Below are 23,652 nucleotides of genomic sequence, written 5' to 3'. Positions count from 1 at the left end.
TTGAACCCACACCTGGGAACTTTGTTTTGGTGGTGGGTGGGTGGGTGGGGTGGGGGAGGGGGTTTAAGCATAATGTTAGTTTCATTCGGTTTTGGAGGAGGAGGGTAATTTTACAATTTTTAGTGATGCAAGGAGTGTCCTTCAAGCTATGGAAGTTTTTAATTCTAATAACCCTCTAGTTTTAAAGATTTTAGAATGGCTTTTCATTATTGGACGGAGAGATATAACTGTTCAATTTTGTTGGGTTCCAGCACATGTAGGTGTGTCCGGGAATGAGAAGGCAGATTCACTGGCTAAGGAGGCTACATCAGAGTTGCTGCCAAGAAGGTATCCCATTCCCTGTAATGATTTCTTACCTGACATCAAGAAATTGGTTTGCAATAAATGGCAACAGCAATGGGATAGTCAAGATGACAATAAAATGAGGGAAGTAACAAATGACATATCTCCTTGGAGGTATAATATGATGCCCCGAAAATGGGAGACGTCTCTTTGTCGTCTCCGTATTGGTCACACTCGGTTGACACATGAGTTTCTGCTGAAGAGCCAACACCAACCGTATTGTGACAACTGTTTCGTACCTCTAACAGTAAGGCATTTGTTGACCGAATGCCCCAATTATAACAACTTGCGGAATAGATATTTGTTTGAGGCTCGAGGTGAGGGTGGCAGGTTCATCCTTGCCAAGATCCTTGCCAAGATTCTTGGAAATGATGTGTCCTACCATGCAAGTGGCATTTTTAGATTTCTTTCAGAAGCAGGTCTTCTGAAAAATATTTAACTTTTATGACATTCAATTTTTATGATTTTAATTGAATACTCCTTAATTTTTTATTTTATTTCATTTCTTATTTTTGTATACATGAATTAAATGTTACCGGCGTCAATGACCTTAGATGTCAGGATGCCTGAAAACTTTAAATCATTCATTCATTCATTCATTCATTCATTCATTCGGTTTTCTTAGTTTCAGGAGCTTATTACTTAAGATACTATAAATTTAATTTTTTTTTATTTGCCATTTCCGTTAATATTTTCTTGTTACTTTGTCTGGCTGATATACAATTGAATATACTGTATATTTTCAAACTATTTAAGGCAAGGCAACGGAGGCAATTCTCTAGCATTTAATGGTATATTTAATAACTACTAGAATTCTGTCTCGTTCTCTGTTCTTTAATAAACTCTCCAAAATTTTCTCCCTTCCCCCGTGTGGACGGACGGACACACACACACACACACACACACACACACACACACACACACACACACTCTCTCTCTCTCTCTCTCTTAACTCTTTCCATTCAGTACAGAAGCGCATTAGTTTCATAATGAGAAAAAAATAGCTATTGCACGTTTTGATTAATAATTTAGTTCTAGATTTAAAATTAAAATTGACAACTTAATTTTAAGAATTAGAAATTATAGGCTGGTAAATACCAAAGCGCAATTTTAACAGCTGTTTGGCATCTCTTAATTACAATGTCCTTCCTTCCATGCTATGAGTAGTCTTCCTTGCTCCTGCTTCTACTTATTTCTCCTCAGCGTTATCCCTACATTAAGTGGTCGGTTGCCTGATGTGCCCTCTTGGTTCATCTGTTGAAAATTCACAGTAAAGTCTTTTGCCTCTGCCAGAAGTCCTATCAACAAGTATAAGGCCAAGCAGTGCTTACCAGCTCTCAGGATTCCCTTACCACCCTTCAATATCATTGTTTGTTAAGATCCCTTTACCACCCCTCAATATCATTGTTAATTCTTGTAGAGCGGAATAAATCCCTGACCATTTTGTTGGAAAATTAGATGAAATGATAAGCAATTTTAGCATTCATACTGTACTCGTAAATTTTTAGACATGGGGAGTTTGTGGTTGCTTGTCGTAAGGTACACGTGTACTTCATGAGGATTTGCAGTGGCTGGGTAATTGTTCCTGTTTCCACATAATAAAACTTGGATGTATTAGTTAGGATATATTAGTAACAAGGATCCTGTAGGCTTAATATCAGTGTCTTTTGCCATACACGCCTTGTCCAGTGATAGGTATATTCCCTTTGACGTACACTGAGGAATTAAAATCACATGGTTTATATATATATATATATATATATATATATATATATATATATATATATATTTATTAAAATCGCATGGTTTATATATATATATATATATATATATATATATAATGTATGTATGTAATATATGTATTACGTATTATATATGTATTATATGTTGTGGTATTATGTATTACGTTGTCATATGATGTAAAATGTAAATTATAAAATCAAAGGTTTTAGCTTAATTAATTGGTTTCTTAATCTGAACACCTTCGCATTACTGGAAGACTGAAGTGATTCATTGGAAAGATTAAAAGTACAATTGTTTCCTAAATAGAGATGACAAGAATAGAATGCTTTAGTATTATGTTGGTATTTGAAATATTTCATTTTTGGGTTAATTGATGAGCAAAGAGTGCATTCGCACATGCTGTACTTTCGTTGGCAGTTTCAGAGAACATAGATCTACTGGTCGAAGCAGGCCCAAACCGTTAAGAGTAACCTTTAAAAAATCTGGTGCAATAGGCCAATATCAATTATTTACAAAGGTGTATATACAGTGTCTTTTGAGACGACGTATAGACATAGATTTTTGTGGCCTGATCTTATTACGTGAAATCCTATTATGGCATGGGGCCTACTTACTCTAAACAAGAAAAATCTTTCCATATGTTTGTGACTCTCTCAACAGGAGAAAAAGTTTTAAAGAATTTGTTTGATAGTAACGAATTAATCTTATTTGGATCCTCCCATCACTAGCACTAAGCTTCTACCACCTAAGAGGCAAATGCAGGGCGAGCATTCTGATTTGCCCTTAAATCTTTGGTTTTTAAACTGTTACCAGATCAAACGATCTAAGACGGGCAGTAGGCAGGAGAAAATGACTTCGGTCGGGCAGAGGGCTGTCGGAGGTGTTGGACAAAAGTCAGCCACCCATCCAGTGCCTCAACAATGGGCACCATTAGCACTTAGATGGTTTGCCCATGGTTTCCTCATCTATGACTTTATCTATAATCGTGATCGCCACCCATACAACACAATTGGTTAACAGAGTCAGCCCACCATTCATTTACCCCTAGTGTGGAAGGGGGTAAGGTTTTATTCGTAGGGAGGACCTTTCGCATGGCCAGTTTGGTCATGGACATAAATTTCATTTAAATGTGTAACTGTGTTTACACAGGTTTATTATACCAGACCGTTCAAATTAATCTAGCTTTGAATAAGGTTATTGAACTTTTTATTTTACCCCCCCCCCCCTCCACTGACCTGGCCTTCTTTCGAGATGTCCTTGGTGTGATGCAGTAAGATTAAGTAAGTTAGGAGCAAGGGCACTCGCCTTTACTCACAGCCTACAGTAGCAGTGTGATAGCACTACTCCGAACACTTGGGACCTTTCTTACCCCCCCCCCCCCCCCCCACTGACCTGGCCTTTTTTCGAGACGTCCTTGGTGTGATCCACTGGTTATGGATGTACGCAGTAAGATTGAGTAAGTTAGGAGCAAGGGCACTCGCCATGATGTTAGTGTGGCTCTAAGCAATGTTTGTACTCTTAAAGTAAGTTCATCTAGCTGGTTTGAAATTGTTCGTTCGTAACCTCATTTGTCTGGTTTGAATGGTTTGAAATTGTTCGTTCGTAACCTCATTGGGGTGGTTTGAATTGTTTGAAATTTTGTTCGTAACCTCGTTAGGGTGGTTCGAAATGTTGGAAATTGATCGTTCAGCCATTGACCCGAAGTATCCTTAGATACTACTAGCATGAGTGGTTTGAGCGCAACAATTTGGTTGTGGGGTGCATCAACTTCCCCTTAGAATAGATTTGTTCAACTTCTGGGGCAAATGGACTTACATAGTCATTGGGGTCCGATGGACCTGCTGCCACTTATAGTGATGGTACGACTTGCTTTTTTATTGATACCAAACAAATCTTTTCAAGTAGTATGGACATTCATTTGTAACAAGTCTGAAGACAAACAGGCTGCAAGTGAAGCTCGGTCAGTAGCCTACATGGGGATATTTTTTCTTATGTGAAATTTATTATTGCTAAATAACATAATTCGAATCTGGTTAATGACTGCTAGAAAGTTTGTAATAAAAATGTTGTAATTACCACCAGACAGTTGTCTATATTGACCAAATCGGGATTCCAATTTATCTGTTTGAAATTTACCAGTAAGTATATAATTCATATCTAACTCTGATGTACAGTACCTAGCTATTTCTTTAATGGCGTGAGTGGTGTGCTTTAGAGCTGTGAAAGTAATATTTTCTGTAATAACAGCAGGAAATTGCGAAGAAATTGAGCGCGACCCCTTTACTCACAGCCTACATTAGCAGTGTGATAGCACTACTCCAAACACGTGGGACCTTTCTTACCGCCCCCCCCCCCCCACTGACCTGGCCTTCTTTCGAGACGTCTTTGGTGTGATGCTGTAAGATTAAGTAAGTTAGTTGCAAGGGCACTCGCCTTTACTCGCAGCCTACAGTAGCAGTGTGATAGCACTACTATGAACACGTGGGACCTTTCTTACCCCCCCCCCCCCCACTGACCTCGCCTTTTTTCGAGACGTCCTTGGTGTGATCCACTGGTTATGGATGTACGCAGTAAGATTGAGTAAGTTAGGAGCAAGGGCACTCGCCATGATGGAAGTGTGGCTCTAAGCAATGTTTGTACTCTTAAAGTAAGTTCATCTAGCTGGTTTGAAATTGTTCGTTCGTAACCTCATTTGTCTGGTTTGAATGGTTTGAAATTGTTCGTTCGTAACCTCATTGGGGTGGTTTGAATTGTTTGAAATTTTGTTCATAACCTCATTAGGGTGGTTCGAAATGTTGGAAATTGATCGTTCAGCCATTGACCCGAAGTATCCTTAGATACTACTAGCATGAGGGGTTTGAGCGCAACAATTTGGTTGTGGGGTGCATCAACTTCCCCTTAGAATAGATTTGTTCAACTTCTGGGGCAAATGGACTTACATAGTCATTGGGGACCGATGGACCTGCTGCCACTTATAGTGATAGTACGACTTGCTTTTTTATTGATACCAAACAAATCTTTTCAAGTAGTATGGACATTCATTTGTAACAAGTCTGAAGACAAACAGGCTGCAAGTGAAGCTCGGTCAGTAGCCTACATGGGGATATTTTTTCTTATGTGAAATTTATTATTGCTAAATAGCATAATTCGAATCTGGTTAATGACTGCTAGAAAGTTTGTAATAAAAATGTTGTAATTACCACCAGACAGTTGTCTATATTGACCAAATCGGGATTCCAATTTATCTGTTTGAAATTTACCAGTAAGTATATAATTCATATCTAACTCTGATGTACAGTACCTAGCTATTTCTTTAATGGCGTGAGTGGTGTGCTTTAGAGCTGTGAAAGTAATATTTTCTGTAATAACAGCAGGAAATTGCGAAGAAATTGAGCGCGACCCCTTTACTCACAGCCTACATTAGCAGTGTGATAGCACTACTCCAAACACGTGGGACCTTTCTTACTCCCCCCCCCCCCCACTGACCTGGCCTTCTTTCGAGACGTCTTTGGTGTGATGCTGTAAGATTAAGTAAGTTAGGAGCAAGGGCACTCGCCTTTACTCGCAGCCTACAGTAGCAGTGTGATAGCACTACTACGAACACGTGGGACCTTTCTTATCCCCCCCCCCACTGACCTGGCCTTTTTTCGAGACGTCCTTGGTGTGATCCACTGGTTGTGGATGTACGCAGTAAGATTGAGTAAGTTAGGAGCAAGGGCACTCGCCATGATGGAAGTGTGGCTCTAAGCAATGTTTGTACTCTTAAAGTAATTTCATCTAGCTGGTTTGAAATTGTTCGTTCGTAACCTCTTTTGTCTGGTTTGAATGGCTTGAAATTGTTCGTTCGTAACCTCATTGGGGTGGTTTGAATTGTTTGAAATTTTGTTCGTAACCTCATTAGGGTGGTTCGAAATGTTGGAAATTGATCGTTCAGCCATTGACCCGAAGTATCCTTAGATACTACTAGCATGAGTGGTTTGAGCGCAACAATTTGGTTGTGGGGTGCATCAACTTCCCCTTAGAATAGATTTGTTCAACTTCTGGGGCAAATGGACTTACATAGTCATTGGGGTCCGATGGACCTGCTGCCACTTATAGTGATGGTACGACTTGCTTTTTTATTGATACCAAACAAATCTTTTCAAGTAGTATGGACATTCATTTGTAACAAGTCTGAAGACAAACAGGCTGCAAGTGAAGCTCGGTCAGTAGCCTACATGGGGATATTTTTTCTTATGTGAAATTTATTATTGCTAAATAACATAAGTTGAATCTGGTTAATGACTGCTAGAAAGTTTGTAATAAAAATGTTGTAATTACCACCAGACAGTTGTCTATATTGACCAAATCGGGATTCCAATTTATCTGTTTGAAATTTACCAGTAAGTATATAATTCATATCTAACTCTGATGTACAGTACCTAGCTATTTCTTTAATGGCGTGAGTGGTGTGCTTTAGAGCTGTGAAAGTAATATTTTCTGTAATAACAGCAGGAAATTGCGAAGAAATTGAGCCGACCCCTTTACTCACAGCCTACATTAGCAGTGTGATAGCACTACTATGAACACGTGGGACCTTTCTTATCCCCCCCCCACTGACCTGGCCTTTTTTCGAGACGTCCTTGGTGTGATCCACTGGTTATGGATGTACGCAGTAAGATTGAGTAAGTTAGGAGCAAGGGCACTCGCCATGATGGAAGTGTGGCTCTAAGCAATGTTTGTACTCTTAAAGTAAGTTCATCTAGCTGGTTTGAAATTGTTCGTTCATAACCTCATTTGTCTGGTTTGAATGGTTTGAAATTGTTCGTTCGTAACCTCATTGGGGTGGTTTGAATTGTTTGAAATTTTGTTCATAACCTCATTAGGGTGGTTCGAAATGTTGGAAATTGATCGTTCAGCCATTGACCCGAAGTATCCTTAGATACTACTAGCATGAGGGGTTTGAGCGCAACAATTTGGTTGTGGGGTGCATCAACTTCCCCTTAGTATAGATTTGTTCAACTTCTGGGGCAAATGGACTTACATAGTCATTGGGGTCCGATGGACCTGCTGCCACTTATAGTGATGGTACGACTTGCTTTTTTATTGATACCAAACAGATCGTTTCAAGTAGTATGGACATTCATTTGTAACAAGTCTGAAGACAAACAGGCTGCAAGTGAAGCTCGGTCAGTAGCCTACATGGGGATATTTTTTCTTATGTGAAATTTATTATTGCTAAATAACATAAGTTGAATCTGGTTAATGACTGCTAGAAAGTTTGTAATAAAAATGTTGTAATTACCACCAGACAATTGTCTATATTGACCAAATCGGGATTCCAATTTATCTGTTTGAAATTTACCAGTAAGTATATAATTCATATCTAACTCTGATGTACAGTACCTAGCTATTTCTTTAATGGCGTGAGTGGTGTGCTTTAGAGCTGTGAAAGTAATATTTTCTGTAATAACAGCAGGAAATTGCGAAGAAATTGAGCGCGACCCCTTTACTCACAGCCTACATTAGCAGTGTGATAGCACTACTCCAAACACGTGGGACCTTTCTTACCCCCCCCCCCCCACTGACCTGGCCTTCTTTCGAGACGTCTTTGGTGTGATGCTGTAAGATTAAGTAAGTTAGGAGCAAGGGCACTCGCATTTACTCGCAGCCTACAGTAGCAGTGTGATAGCACTACTATGAACACGTGGGACCTTTCATATCCCCCCCCCCCCACTGACCTGGCCTTTTTTCGAGACGTCCTTGGTGTGATCCACTGGTTATGGATTTACGCAGTAAGATTGAGTAAGTTAGGAGCAAGGGCACTCGCCATGATGGAAGTGTGGCTCTAAGCAATGTTTGTACTCTTAAAGTAAGTTCATCTAGCTGGTTTGAAATTGTTCGTTCATAACCTCATTTGTCTGGTTTGAATGGTTTGAAATTGTTCGTTCGTAACCTCATTGGGGTGGTTTGAATTGTTTGAAATTTTGTTCGTAACCTCATTAGGGTGGTTCGAAATGTTGGAAATTGATCGTTCAGCCATTGACCCGAAGTATCCTTAGATACTACTAGCATGAGTGGTTTGAGCGCAACAATTTGGTTGCGGGGTGCATCAACTTCCCCTTAGAATAGATTTGTTCAACTTCTGGGGCAAATGGACTTATATAGTCATTGGGGTCCGATGGACCTGCTGCCACTTATAGTGATGGTACGACTTGCTTTTTTATTGATACCAAACAGATCTTTTCAAGTAGTATGGACATTCATTTGTAACAAGTCTGAAGACAAACAGGCTGCAAGTGAAGCTCGGTCAGTAGCCTACATGGGGATATTTTTTCTTATGTGAAATTTATTATTGCTAAATAACAAGTTGAATCTGGTTAATGACTGCTAGAAAGTTTGTAATAAAAATGTTGTAATTACCACCAGACAATTGTCTATATTGACCAAATCGGGATTCCAATTTATGTTTGAAATTTACCAGTAAGTATATAATTCATATCTAACTCTGATGTACAGTACCTAGCTGTTTCTTTAATGGCGTGAGTGGTGTGCTTTAGAGCTGTGAAAGTAATATTTTCTGTAATAACAGCAGGAATTTGCGAAGAAATTGAGCGCGACCCCTTTACTCACAGCCTACATTAGCAGTGTGATAGCACTACTCCAAACACGTGGGACCTTTCTTACCCCCCCCCCCCCCCCACTGACCTGGCCTTCTTTCGAGACGTCTTTGGTGTGATGCTGTAAGATTAAGTAAGTTAGGAGCAAGGGCACTCGCATTTACTCGCAGCCTACAGTAGCAGTGTGATAGCACTACTATGAACACGTGGGACCTTTCTTATCCCCCCCCACTGACCTGGCCTTTTTTCGAGACGTCCTTGGTGTGATCCACTGGTTATGGATGTACGCAGTAAGATTGAGTAAGTTAGGAGCAAGGGCACTCGCCATGATGGAAGTGTGGCTCTAAGCAATGTTTGTACTCTTAAAGTAAGTTCATCTAGCTGGTTTGAAATTGTTCGTTCGTAACCTCATTGGGGTGGTTTGAATTGTTTGAAATTTTGTTCGTAACCTCATTAGGGTGGTTCGAAATGTTGGAAATTGATCGTTCAGCCATTGACCGGAAGTATCCTTAGATACTACTAGCATGAGGGGGTTGAGCGCAACAATTTGGTTGTGGGGTGCATCAACTTCCCCTTAGAATAGATTTGTTCAACTTCTGGGTCAAATGGACTTATGACTACAAGGACAGCATAACAGATGTTTTCTAAACCTACTATAACCTTCCATATTATATCATGCAATGTTTCAGCTTTAATACATTTTGTGGGTATGATATGTACAACATCCTTTAACGTTGACTTGATGCTGTTCAACATAAAAACCATTGCACTAGTTGCTGCTGCACAGGTTTCAAAAGCTGAACCCACAATGCTACCTCCCTTATATTCTAAATCTGCCTTTAAATGAATTTCGTCCAACAATAGATTCACAGTTTTATCGTTAGGGGAAAGAGATTTTAATTTTCGCTTTATGTAGGCAAGCAAATTTTCGTCATGTTGTTCAATGGATGGACAGAAGTCTTTTGAAAAGAGAACCCTTTTGATTGGCGAAAAACTAGGGAGTATTAGAATGAGCAATAGTATGAAGTTTCAACTGAGTAGGAGAGAGCTGAACGATATATGTTATGTACAGATTTTATAGGGAGTGGTAGAGAGTTCATTCCATGTCGTCAGTTTTTCAAGTCTCTTAGGAAAGAACCGCGATCCATCGGCTTTTTCAGGGTATACTGATGATCCACTGACTTCAGTGGCGGAGGAACATGATCCCGAACCTCCAGCAGAGTGCGGGAATGGCTTTAAGTCTGCTTCAATGGATAGGTCTTCTACTTCAGAAGATCTCCTTTCTGCCTCCAAACTTTAAATTTCATCAGATAATAGAGAGTTATCGGTAAAGGTAATTAACGTTTTTGTTAGTTTTAAATCATGATGATGATGTCTCCCTATTTCATAGTATATTTTCATTATGGTTCACTTATGAAAACTTACTATAAATCATAGGACAAAGTGAAGATTTACTACATGATCCAAAGCTCGTATCGGATGCATTATCTGCATCATGCCTAATCTTGTCACATTCTTTAGCATGAGTGAAGAAATCTGCGATACCGGGAAGATCCATTTTGCAGAAATGCCATTTAGATAAATCTGATGGATGTCTGTGAAAAGAATGAACAAGATTTAGTTCAATAGCTCTTGTTATTGGAAGAAATTCAGGTCACTAATTCTGCTTGTTATCAAAGACATTTCTGAATTTTACACGTAATTCATTTTATATCAAACAAAATTGTTATCGACTTGACAGAGAACAGTCTATTTCATTATGATTAAAAGTTATGCTACAACCCTTGTTGGGAAAGCGGGATGTTATAAGCCCAAATGGCTCTTTACAAAAATTCTTAAAAAACATAGATGATATCATCTGGGTTTGGAAGGACGAGGCTCGAAAACTCCCTCAGCCTTGAGTCCACCGATGAACCGATGGAGCTCGAGGTCAGCCTTTGTTAAGGCATTGTCCAGCAAGTCCTGGGCAACTGGAATCGCTGCTTCCTTTGGGATTACTAGCTTCAGGAATCTCTGGTCTGAGGGATCCGGGGAAAGGCTGAGAGGTTCTGGCTGGCTTTTCTCTGTCACTTTCCTTACTTTGGCTTCCTTGGAGACGGCTCTGGAATCTTATTTGGTTTCTCATTATTATATATCAGGTTACCTGCCTTTACGTAAGTTAGACTTCATATGATTTATCTATGAATCTCTCAAATGAATTCCCGATCTTCGTTAGAAATGTCAATATAATTCTACCCAAGTTTTTATCATTGTTAGAAATGGTAAACTTGTCTTCAATCAAAAGGTAATTTTGAGGTAATATTGTACAATTCAAGAATAAAGAAAAAGCCATGGTTACAGTATTATTTGTAATCAACTTTTTTGTTTGATTTTTTTTCTTTTTTGCCTCTCTCTCGATGATTTCATTGAATTTATTTTATTCCCTCAATGTCCTTACATATAGGATATGTAGATACTGTGGCAGACTTTTCTCATTCTGAACAAAAAATTATAATCCTTTGTAATTCAAGAATTTTAGCTGAGCTTTGATAAAGGAATTTTTTTTAAGCTGATGAGGATGGTGTCCGTTATATAAAAAAAAAATCCAATCGTGGAAAAGCATTGGTTTTCCAACCAATTTAAGTTGGTTTTGTTGTGTTATTATAAAATTGGATACCAGTTAGTCATGAGTGACTTAGCTGTAGTCGGGTCAAGTTGAGATCTGATGTCTGGGAAGGAAGTCAGTTGACTGAAAAAGCCAAACTCTCCTCTATCAATCAATACAAAGTGTATTCCAAAAAAGAAATGAGGAGGAATACTCTTTTTATAGAATAATAGAGGAAAGTATAGCTCGGAGGAAGTATCTGTGGAACTATTGTAGTAAACAGGCTAGGAATCCGGGAATTTCGCCTGAGGCCTTTTGTGAGTACTGGTATATTAGAGAGACTCGGTAGGTTAGACTGCTGGTATTACAGGCAAGATGTTCTCTATCCGACCTGTGTCGATTGAACTTCCATTAACAATAAGGGAGGATGGGTGGCTGTCTTGATGATTTGATCGGGTGTAAGAGCTGTAGTAGGCCTACAGGTTTTTCTGCAGGAAGGATCTTTGAATAAAAGCTAGAGGATACTAAGGAAGAAATATTCCTTTGCTTGATGGAATCTTAACATATTTCTGGTGTCCTCCTCCTTGGCATCTCTCCCTTGGGTGTTTTTCTGGTATAATTTCGTGGCAAGCGATTTGCTTGGAAAATATTATTCAGGTGAATTTGCTTTGACAAATACGAAAATCATGAATCATTCTCCCTAGCTGGCCACTTGGTAATTAAGCTATTCAGGGCACATTATAGGACTGGTGTTCTAGCTAACTCAAATTCTAAGTACAATCTAATTACTAAAAAAAATTTGGTTGGAGCTTGCGCCACCCCTGGTCCTGTCCCAGAGTAGGTGAAACTACTGTACTATACTAGGTCTGATAGGAATGTGTGTTATTTATACTTACATATGTAAGATTGTATATGGATGTATACTCAAGTACCTATATTTGAATAAGTAGATATACTTTTGTTATGCGAATGATGTATAGGCATTCTTGTGTATGTTTTTATATTTGCGTATGGATCTATAAGGGTATGCAAGTGGCAGTTGTCCAAATATATTTGGCCTTTTGAGAAAGGATAGATGTGAAAAATTAAAGCAATCGTCATCTCTAGTAGGAGGGTGCTAGAAATTGCAGCAGTTTTTTTTTAAATTCCTTTTTAAAGACGGAATAGTATTTCAATTAGTTTTCAATGTATGTCAAACCTGAAAATGGTAAAATATCTATTAATAGAGAATAGTTTTCGGTAATTTAATACCGATTTTATGAACTCTTCTAAATGGGTTATAAACATATGAGAAGTTTATAACTCGTAGATTTTTATCAACCTTCAGATATGGGGTCAATTCATACTTTGCATTGTTCTAAATCCTTCAAGTTTAAGGAATATTAATCAGTTCGTAATTGTGCTGTATTACGGCTTTAAAAGGACTGCGGAGATTAGCTGGCATATAAAGACTCCTTCACTCCTAAGGATTATTAGTCTGATGTATTCTGTTGTAAGGATTCTTTTTGTTACAAAGGTGTATCTGCCAAAGTCCTAAACTCCATTAATGATTATTCTATCTCAAAATGTAATAAGGTTTTTAGTACACTTATCTTGTAACGGAACTATTTTCTTTCATCTTTTTAGGGTAAACGGATGCTCGAACCGTTCCAATATATCAGTCGCACCGCTTTTTCAAAGGAGTACATACATACATATACCAAGGCACTTCCCCCAATTTTGGGGGGTAGCTGACATCAACAAATAAAAAAAATAAAATAAAAGGGGACCTCTCCTCTCTACGTTCCTCCCAGGCTGACAAGGGACTCAACAGAGTTCAGCTGGTACTGCTAGGGTAATTACTAATAATCAAAAGGCTTCGATTTAGTCAACCATATAACTATAATTCTCTTTTCTCTCAAGGCAATCACTTTATCTTCAATGAAAGGTTAACAAAAGGTTAACAGAACGAAATTTTTGATTAATAAAAAATTTCAATCATAAAATATTTACAATACATTTCTTATTTACAACATTTACAAAAGTGAGCTTGAAGTCGTCCACGATGTTCTTCAGTCGTTGCAAGGGCGCGACTCAAAGACTCCATCGGCCTCAAGTTCATCGATAAGCCGATGGAGTTTGAGGTCCACCTTCGGAAAGGAGATGTTGAGGAAGTCATTGTTCATGTCTCGATTTGCAGATCCAGTTTTGCTGACTGGCCTCAAAACTCTTGGGTCGGAGGGATCCGGGAGAAGACAGAGGGTTTCTGGTCGCCTCCTCTTCTCCGTCCTCCGTACTTTCCCCACCTGGATCATCTCCGAAGCAGGGTTAAAAGAACCCTGCTCCGAAGTGTCCGACGACTTTGGTCCTGTAGGTGCATCTTCGCTGACCCTAGACGACTTAACCCTCTTTTTTGGAGGGTCTATTTTTCCTTCATCCGGGCATGGCCGTTTGAATGACTGCACGGAAGAAGCATCTCTGAAAGTTCTATCCTATTGGTTTGTTATCGACACTGTTCTTGGCCTAACAATTGTATTAGATTTGGAAAGGTGATCTTATTGCCCAGAGGGTCCACGTGTATAAGCTCCTTTACAAACATCCGATTGTGACTTGCCTTTTGAAGAACAACTCAGAGGTTGCATCTCTTAAAGAAACTATTTACTCTATCATATTTAGTGATGTGGAGGGAACCTATTGACTTTGTCGCTCTCGTTCCATTCTGTCAATAACATAATCATAATTTCATTCAAACTTACTAAAATTATAACTTGTATTTTCAGCCTTATACTTTAGTCACCCCTTCATAACGTAATTTAAGTCAGCCATTGCTAGAGGTTTGTCAGATCTTATGAGGCCTTATCCAGGTCAAAGATAGACGATGGCGGTATAATCGGAAGTTGATGCTTGTACAGTTCTTCAAACACTTTAGAATTTAATTGATGGTTGTATTTGTCCTATGTGTTTGGTACATATTTGTGAATCCGTAAAGCTTTTCTTATTAGCCTTTAATGCTTTTTCTTCGTGTGACCTGAAAACTAGGATCTTGCTGCTAATTTGTGGCTGGAATGTCTTCTAGAATACACTGGAGTTGACTCTAAAATGGTGGTATGTGTGGCAACCTCCAGCCAATGAAGGTACCATGGTCCGACCATGATTGTTGCGTTTAGTGAATTTTTTCCTATCTTTATTGTTGTGAAAGACCGCCATTGTAACTTGTGCAGCTCTTAAATTAAAAAGTGCAGTCTACTCCTATTATGTTGCCGGCATGTTTCCCCTTTTTAACTGTCGAGTTGTGTTTTACGAGCGAGAGATTTGGTGGTCAGCAAGTACTCAGGACTCGCTCAGTGGGCCCTGTAAGTAATAGTGGTGTTCATGAGCTTATTAGATCATAGTAATACTCCCGGGTATAACTGTTAGAGTAATTAACTAGTTTTAAGCATAAAAGAGAATACTTATTTGTTCTATGTTCGAAGTTTTTAAACCAAATTCTAAATTTTTGGAAAGATCTTCAGACGGATATGTAATATACAAATCTATAAAATCTACTGTATATTAGGTCTTCACTGATATACAAATCTGTTATATACAAACCTTACGATTTTACTGAAATTATGCATAAAAGAATGCGATGGAACATACGGTTAATTGAATGTGACATCTTGCTTTTTTCATCTAGCTCCAAATGCCTTTGAATAGAACTCAAAGAAGTCGCATCTGTTTCTATCTCCCTCACGATTCAAATCTCCTCAAGTCTCTTGCTACACATCCACAATATCATATCCACTCCATTTTTCCCTATGAGGATCTTGTGCACAAAAATTTTGGTCAGGTTTTGTGCGTTTGCAAGCAAGACCTCGAAAGCAGAGATAATGCCAAATTCTAAGGCTCAGGAGTCTAAATAAGACCCATGGAAAGGTTCCAGGTTTCGCAGGAAGGACACGAGAGCATCATATGCTGAATGGGTACCTATGAATATAAGAGAAATTTATATATACACTTTTATAGTAAGTGATGTAGTACAGCAGTCATGTGCTGCCTGAAAAGTTCACCTGCTCTATCAGTTTGTTCATTTCCTTGATTCTGAGACAGTAGTACCAGACATTTTTGTGGGTGGTGTAGCAGTGGAATTTTTTTCCTCGGCATATAAATTTTGGCAGCTTTGCTTAGCTGCTAAGAGAATTTCTGTATGTAGGCCAATTGACAGGTAAGTTTCTATTCTGTTTTGTATGAACGAAGAACCACCCCCGTGAACTCATGAAAGTTTATGCTAATAAGTCTTATTTTAAGAACATGACTGGGCAAACTTAGAGTGCTGAATTTGCCCTAACGAGTTGTATAATATCTTGCCGTGGTAAAGTCGAACTTGCCATTGATATCAATCTCTGCAAGTCACAGAAGACGTGGTAGTGTGATTCAACAATGTCGTTGAGAAATATTCTAATATTGAACATCTCTATAACAAATTGAACCTATGAAAGCTCTCGTCATCACTTGCAGAAGAGCAGACGTACGATCGTATTGAATTTTAAGAGGGATGTTATTGCCCTAAGGTCCATGTGTATAAGCATCCCTACATACTAGGGCTGTGACTTGCCTCTGAATAAGAACTCAAAGAAGTTTCATCTGTTACTAACTCTCCTCTCGATTCAGATCTCCTAGAGTCTCTCGCTATACATCTGGAATATCATATCTCTTCAATTTTTTCCTATGAGGAATCTTGGACACAAAAATCTTGGTCATGTCTGGGGCGTTTGCAGCAAGACCTTGAAAGGGGAGACCATGTCCCACTGATGGCTGTGCTGTGATTACTTTACTTTACTTTACTTTATGGGTTTATTTCTCGCCCTCCATCAGACACTAAAGGTCTGTTCAGGCGGGCCTTGGTGTGTGAAAAAATAATTTCTTTCCAGTTAATATTTTGGCGGATGCATTCGCTGAGGATTTCCATGCTAGGCTGTCTGCTCGGGTGCTGATCAGGGTAGTCCTCCTTTGGTTGTCTTGCTCTTTGGGATCCACATTAGGTCTTTGGGTGTTAGTCCTTAAGCAGGAGGGAAGAATTTTGATTGCTGTTTAAGAAAGTTTTCTCCCGTTGTATGAGGGCTTCGAGATTTCTCGGTCTTCTACTGACTATAGCTTCTCGTATATTGTTATAGTTTTGGAGAGCATATTCCTTATGGAGCCTTGTTGGACGTGACGGTACAGCGGCTTACACTCATATTGGTCATCACTATATAATGTCCAGGGCATTCTGGAATAGGAATAGACCACATTGGACTGTCTAAAGAAGTCTTGTAATAGGCTTTTTCGTCTCTTTTTGATTATCTTAAACAATAAAACAAATATTGCACAAAATTTGCTTAGTATTGCGTAGGATAGCCAAAGAGTTTGAATGGGATGTAAGTACATATACAAATTATCAATATTCCCAAACAAAGGGCCAATATAAAACAAAATTTGGAAGATTTTTCTTCAACTGCAAATTAGTGTTATTTATGACTTGCGACATTTTTATTTATTAATTACATAGTTGTCGTATCTTTAAGTCTATCTTCAATTTATTTATGAATTTGATTCCAATACAAAATGCATATATTAAAGTGTGAATGAATATCTATTGCTGAGGCGGACGACTGGAAAAGGGGCACTATATATTTTTCGATATTTTGGAAGGCCCAATCGCCCGGCCTAGGTAAGCTGTCAGATTGCGAAGTTCCAGGTGGTTGTAGCATTGACGCCCTAGTATGTGAGTGTACTGTATATGTATATGGATGCATAATGGAGAGAGGTTAATTTTGCTTGTATACATGCTGAAAACTGATTAATGAATGTCATTAATCGTTGCTGTCTGTTTATAATTTCAATATCGACTTCGGTGTGTATACTGCCTTGCTAAATAGATCGTTTTGGGATTGCTAAATAGGTCTTTATAGGATTGCTAAATAGGTTGTTTTGGGAGAGGATAGATGAATAAGAAAAAAGCAATCTTTATGTGATAAGAGGAATGCTAGTGATTTCAAAAGTTTGTTCACATGGGTCTTCTGTTTTCCTTATATTTTTTAATCAAGACATTTGAGTGAAGGAAGACATTTGAGTGTAGAGTTCCTAGAGATTCGATTTCATTTAGGGAGATGTCTTAAAATGTCACTGCAATATTGTTTTCTAATTTTTTTTCTATTGTTTAGTCTACTGAAATTGGTCGCTTTTGGAATTTGGGTCACTTAGAAAATATTATCTTTACTTTTCAAAATACTCTTTCGTGTCAAGATTCTTTTTAATCAGAATTTTCATTATGAATTCGAAAAGATATTTTGTCTCTAAACTTAACAACTTTAAGAATGTTTCATCAAAATTGATTTGTAATTACTGTTCTTGGCTAAACTTGAGCTTTTAAGCTTTAGTATATTTTTGTTTTCCTGGTCAACGCAGCAGATGTTGATAGAGAATTTCTCTCTTTTCTGTCGTATGAGACAGTGGCTTAGTTGGTGTGTTATCATGTCTTTAAATATAGTGAGAAAATCCACAGATATGTTCTGATTTTATTTTACATCTAAATATAACGAAGGTGAAGATTCATACTCTATATTCTAGTGTAAAGTTTCCAAGGTACACGTTGTCATCTGCCCAAATTAACTTTTAAATGATTAATGAATTTAATAATTGACATTTACACTTTGATGAGTAACGAATTTAATAGAATAAGTGACACTTAATCTTCTCGTTTCCCTGACACACACCTGTAAGTTGTAAGGCCATTTTCTGTTCTTTTAGGTGAGATTGGTCTCAAGATTTTTTTTTTTTTTTTTTTTTTTTTTTACATTTTGATTTATTGATTCATCTTATAGTTTCGATAATTTTTGCGATTTCTTTGATACTGGGACTTTTCAAAGTTTAAACGCGGATGAATTTTTCAGTTTATTCAGAAAAGTATTTTTAAAGTGACCTACTGCTTTCTTCTTTTGATATCGAGTAATCAAAATTTATCTATGCCAAATCTGTGTATAATTTTCTTAAGAGAGAAAAAATTAAGGCTTTGAAAAGTCTAAACACACACACACACGCGCAAAGAAATTAGTGAATTGAATTAATTAATTTGATGTGATCGAAAATGATCTATTAAGGCAACTCTTTAAGCCACAAAAAAACCTTTAGCATCACGTCAGAAGTCTTGCTGCAATTACCATAGATGTTTCTAAATATGTACTTTCAAATGCCTAATATTATTTTTTTCAAGAGGAATTAAAGACCATAAAGAGTAAAATTTGAATGACTTAAGAAATAAAAGAAGATGTAAATGAAACTCTGTTTTGTCAATAACATCTGAAAAAAATCAAAACCAGTTTGTTCTGCAAATGCGAAACCCAAATTTCAACAAAAAGCGCCGTGAATTTTATTATGAACAGAATATTACATAACATTCATAACATTGGGGGAGAGAGAGAGAGAGAGAGAGAGAGAGAGAGAGAGAGAGAGAGAGAAAAATTAAATACCAACGAAGCAGTCTGAGTTTATTAGGGGAAGGGGTGGAGCCAATACCAAACACGTGACTGGGCATTTAAATCCCTAGCTCCCCCCCCCCCCCCATCCCCTTGTGCTCTCTGGAATTGGGTATCGGGAGTCGGGACCTTTGGCCGCCACCACTTGTGTGCGTGAAGTCTCAGAGTCAACATCATCATCTCCTCAATGGCTCCATCTCCACTCAACATTACTCCTCCCAAGGAAGGCGTTCAAGCTGCTGATCCAGGCTGCAGGGAACATGGGGATTGTCCAAGGCCTGTTCCCCACTCCTTGAAACGTCCACGTCCTACGGCGATGAGTGGCGACGTCCTTTTAGCGAAGAGGCCCAAATTGGAAGGCGTGGACAAGGGCACGCAGACTCTTCCTCTTGCAGTGTGGCGCAGAGATCTCTCCGATCCTGTTCTGTCGATGCCAGTGATTCGACCGAAGAGGACCGATGCTTCGACGCAGACGGAGGGCGAATACAGGCAGAGGTCTTCCGACCTGCTGCAGGATGAAGACCACATCCATCATGACCTTCCGCTCATCACGTTCGACGTGGATGAGTATATGGCCCGGCTTCAAGCAGAGGTCGAGATGGAGGTGCGGAGTCGGAAGACGGAACGATATAGGGAGAAGAAGCCTTCGAACTTGAAGAGGAAAGGAGTTTGGGTGAAGGTCATCGTTCCGGGAAAGACCCGCTCTGTAAAAACCTCAACCGCGTACTGCCCCTGGCAGAGGCAGAGCCACAAACTCTCCAGAATCTCGAGCGCCAAAGGGCTTCACGATTCGAGACTTCGGCCGAAAATAAACGTCGCTTGTCAAACGAGAAATTAATTTTATACCAATTAAATCTTTTTTCCATTTTTTGCCAATGTTGCTGTTGTACAATAGTGATTTTAATGTTTCGGCAGTTTTCATAACTTTTTTATTGAGGATTTTGTAATTAGTTAATAAAGACACGACCAAAGTTGTTAGAGAATGAATGGAATACATTGACATTGTGATATTTATATACTTATATTTTATGCATTAAACTTTAACTTTGGTTTTTATTTCATTGACTTTCTGATGAAATTTGGATTTTGAAATCAGGTTGATTGTTCTGAAAATGATATATTTTAATATAGGCTGCCTTTAATGATGAATTGCACACTTTACAGCCAGTATATTGAATGTATATTGAATGTAGATCTGATTGGCCGGTCCAGGTAAGCTGTCCGGACACAGGGTTCCAGATGGCGTCAGTGAAACCATTGTGTATGAATGTATGTGCAGTATATGGATGCATATGTATACACGTAAATATGCTTCTGCTTGTATGGATAATTTATTCTATGAAGTGTACCGGAACGAATGAAGCCAATTGTACGAATGTGTGTGTACTTCCATGCACAAAGATCTGTTGAAAGCCTTATTTATTTCATGAAATGCTATTTCATAATTCTAGATGTCATAAACTTGGTACAGACACCTAAACCTGATGCATCGAACAACGATGCTGTAATGTACTAAGAAAGTTCTCCGCTCTTAGTATTTGGGTTAATGAAGAAATATAATGAATTTACTTTTCATTAGGCAAATTTGTATGAAATGCATTTGAAATTTATTAAATCTGTTGTGAATAGTAGAAAGGAATAAGACAGTTCCCATTATGTCTCGGTTATGTTTTCTTTGATTCAGCCACTCGATGACTTGGAAGGGTGTGTTACTTCATCCTTCAAAATGAGTGATTAACAGTTCTTTATTTAAATTCACTAAACTATGTTTAATATGTACTGATTTTAAAGGGAGGAATAGTTCATTCCATGTCGTCAGTTTTTCAAGTCTCATAGGCGAACGGAAACTTTTCGAGCAATTGGATTCCTTGTATTCATCCATTGACTGACTTTTTTTCCTTCAACATTCGAAGCACTGATTGCAAAATACCTGGCTCAGCGTTGATTTTGGATTGCCAACGTTTTAAAGTGCTTTCTGAAGGAAGAAGAATTCCACATTGTTTTAGCCAAATATCTATATGCTTGAGGACTTGTATTCCTCAGTCATTGCTCTGCTTATGTCAGACACTGCCCAACGTTTCATGAAAAAAACCATTTATGACACTTTCCACATGGGCTGGAGAGAGAAGTTTTCCAAGGAACGTCTTGCAACGTAAAATGTTTAATTTGTTATAGTTTTCGACCAAGTCCCCCCCCTTTTTTTTGTCCCATTGATTTTTTTTTCTGACATTATTTCTTTCCCGCATAACATCTAGTTGGCGTTTCACATCCTCTAGTGCCTTTGTTGCATCTTGCTGGTCTATGACGTCATTCAAATCTTGCATGAATAAAACCTCCATTTTCAATAGGGATTTCCTCACCACATACTCGGATATTTTCTTTAAGCGATTCGTCAACTGATCGTTTCAGATTTCGTCTCTCTACACGTGTTTGTCGAAAAATGTTGAGCTCATCACTACCTGGAATATAGAGAAATTATTTTATATAATATGAAAATTCTCTCTCTCTCTCTCTCTCTCTCTCTCTCTCTCTCTCTCTCTCTCTCTCTCTCTCTCTCTCTCTCTCAATCTCAACCTAAATGTATATTTTATATACATATGTTTTTATGGTTATACATATTTGGTATTTCAGTGATGTTATTTGAAATGCATAATGCGGTACCAACCTTTTGATTTATGTAAATGAAGCTTTGGAACTGCGTGAGACTTTAAAAGTCTTTCTAGGAGCACTGGTAACACTTTCCAAATTTTTTGCAGGATGTCTTATATAAGCACCCCTCAAAATGTCTTCTGCATATCCTACAGATAGCATAATCGAATTTTTCTTTTCCTCGACAAATATCAATCCACCTTTGTCTTATATCTTTGTCTTTTTGGGAGCGAATCAATGATAATCCTTTTTTTCTGCTGTGAGAATTTACACCAAACAAATAAATGGTATTGCTTGATAATTACAACGAAGAAAATAAAACGGTAATCACCAAGGAATTACAAATGTAATATCTTATTGAGGAACTCGCACTGTTGTTGACAATAACAGAAAAAACTTCAATGAATGAAATCAATCAGAAGTCAGTATAAAGGTTGACCTTGGAGGAATCCTCGTAGACAGTTAACAGGATTTGACCCGTTGGACTCCCGACACCTGCAGCTTTGGGGGTTTAATCCACACCCACCCACAAGTGAGCTTACGTTCTCTCTTACTCTTTACCTTGGGGCTGGCGTGTGCTCCCGGGCTTCACCTGAGCCCTGGTATTTCCCAGCTGCTGGTATTACAGACGGTCTGTTCTGTCTGACAAGTGTCAGTTGAGCTTCCATTAACAATAACTGAAGGTTGGTGGCTGTCTTGATGATTTTGATCGGGTGTAACAGCTGTAGTAGGCCTACCGGTTTAGTCTATTCTGCAAAAAGGATCTTTGAATAAAAGCTAAAGGATAAAGGATACAAAGGAAGCAATGTTCCTTTGCTTGACCCATTATTTCCATATTTCTGATAATGTCCTTCCTCTTGGCATCTTTCCCGCGGGTGTTTTTCTGGTATAATTTTGTGGTATGAGATGATGATGATTCAAATATGAAAATCGTGAAGTTCTTTTTTCTAACTGGTCTCTTAATCTTAGTCCTTTATTCCTCTTGCTTCACCCTTTACTCTCTCTCTCTCTCTCTCTCTCTCTCTGGCCAGAGAGAGAGAGAGAGGGGGGGGGGGAAGCTGGTGGCTAGGTTGCAAAATTTTAGGTCATTAAAAAGTAGAAACTAGTTGTACTCGCACCAATAGCTCTCTCTCTCTCTCTCTCTCTCTCTCTCTCTCTCTCTCTCTCTCTCTCTCTCTCTCTGATAATCAAGAGCCTTACAGAAATGAGTGAAGTCATTTCAATTATTCAGTTGATGTCAACGAAATAGTATCTTTTAAGGTGACCTCCAACCCACAAAAGCACCATCAGCATCTCGTCAGAAATCTTGATGAAGTTTCCAGAGATGTTTAAACATGTACTTTCAAAGGCCTAATAATTTGTTAGCTTTCCAAGAGGAATTAAGAAGCATTTTCACAACATTGTTGAGAGAGGGAGAGAGGGGGGGGGGGGGAAACTCAAGACTGAACACTCGCCCATATTACAAATTGTTATAATCGTGTAGAAATCCATCCATTTGATTAAACCTCCCTGAGAACAAAATTTTTCTAGTTATCTGTATATTTGAGAAGTACCGTGATCTAGCATTTGAATATAACCTACGTAAAGATGGTACAATGACAAAGTTTGATGGTAACCTCTCATATGTCTTGATTATTGATTCCAATGTCATAACCGAGAGCTTATTTCAAAGTTTTGTTTTATTAAGTTTAGAGAAGGTTCTTTAAACTTCTGCCTTACTTTGAGAAGGCTGTTAGCTTGAGCATGAAAATTGAGTTCTTTGTATGAAGGCACTCCTCATATTCTTCCAAAACTCCGATACTCTTTATTTTCCCATCCGCCTTTCTTAACCTCTTCATCAATTAAGATAAATCTCCATTGTCGATCAATGATTTGCACATCAGCATCAGGTAGAAGACGTGGTAGCTTCCGAAACAAGACGGCTGTCGAGGTCATTTCAGCTTTATCCTTCAAAATTAATTAATGGTTTACATCTTTCAGTGCTGCAAGGACTGGATCCAGCACATTAATCCTTTTCAGAATTTGGCAGCATGCAATCTTATACCAATCCCTACACCGTGAAAGAAAGCTCTCTTTCATGAGGCTTCATTTTTGACATGGTTTCTCTGGTAAGTATACCAGGATAGACTTTATCCAATGGGAGCCATTTTGATTCATCCTCATATGTTGATACCTTGAAGCTAATACTCTCCCTTTTCATATAATTTGAACCAAACTTCCTAAGGAGACACTCGCTTTCTGGTAGTAGCATATGAAAATTAAA

General features: G+C 38.4%; 1 protein-coding gene across 1 annotated transcript in view; it reads left to right on the top strand.

Moving 5' to 3' along the window:
- The window catches only part of LOC137630961 (uncharacterized), a 198,328-nt gene that overhangs the window by 1,101 nt on the left and 173,575 nt on the right, over positions 1 to 23,652 (top strand). The window lies entirely within an intron of this gene.

Source organism: Palaemon carinicauda, chromosome 39 (assembly GCF_036898095.1).
Source record: "Palaemon carinicauda isolate YSFRI2023 chromosome 39, ASM3689809v2, whole genome shotgun sequence".
NCBI lineage: Eukaryota > Metazoa > Arthropoda > Malacostraca > Decapoda > Palaemonidae > Palaemon > Palaemon carinicauda.
This window is presented reverse-complemented; position numbering and strand designations above follow the sequence as displayed.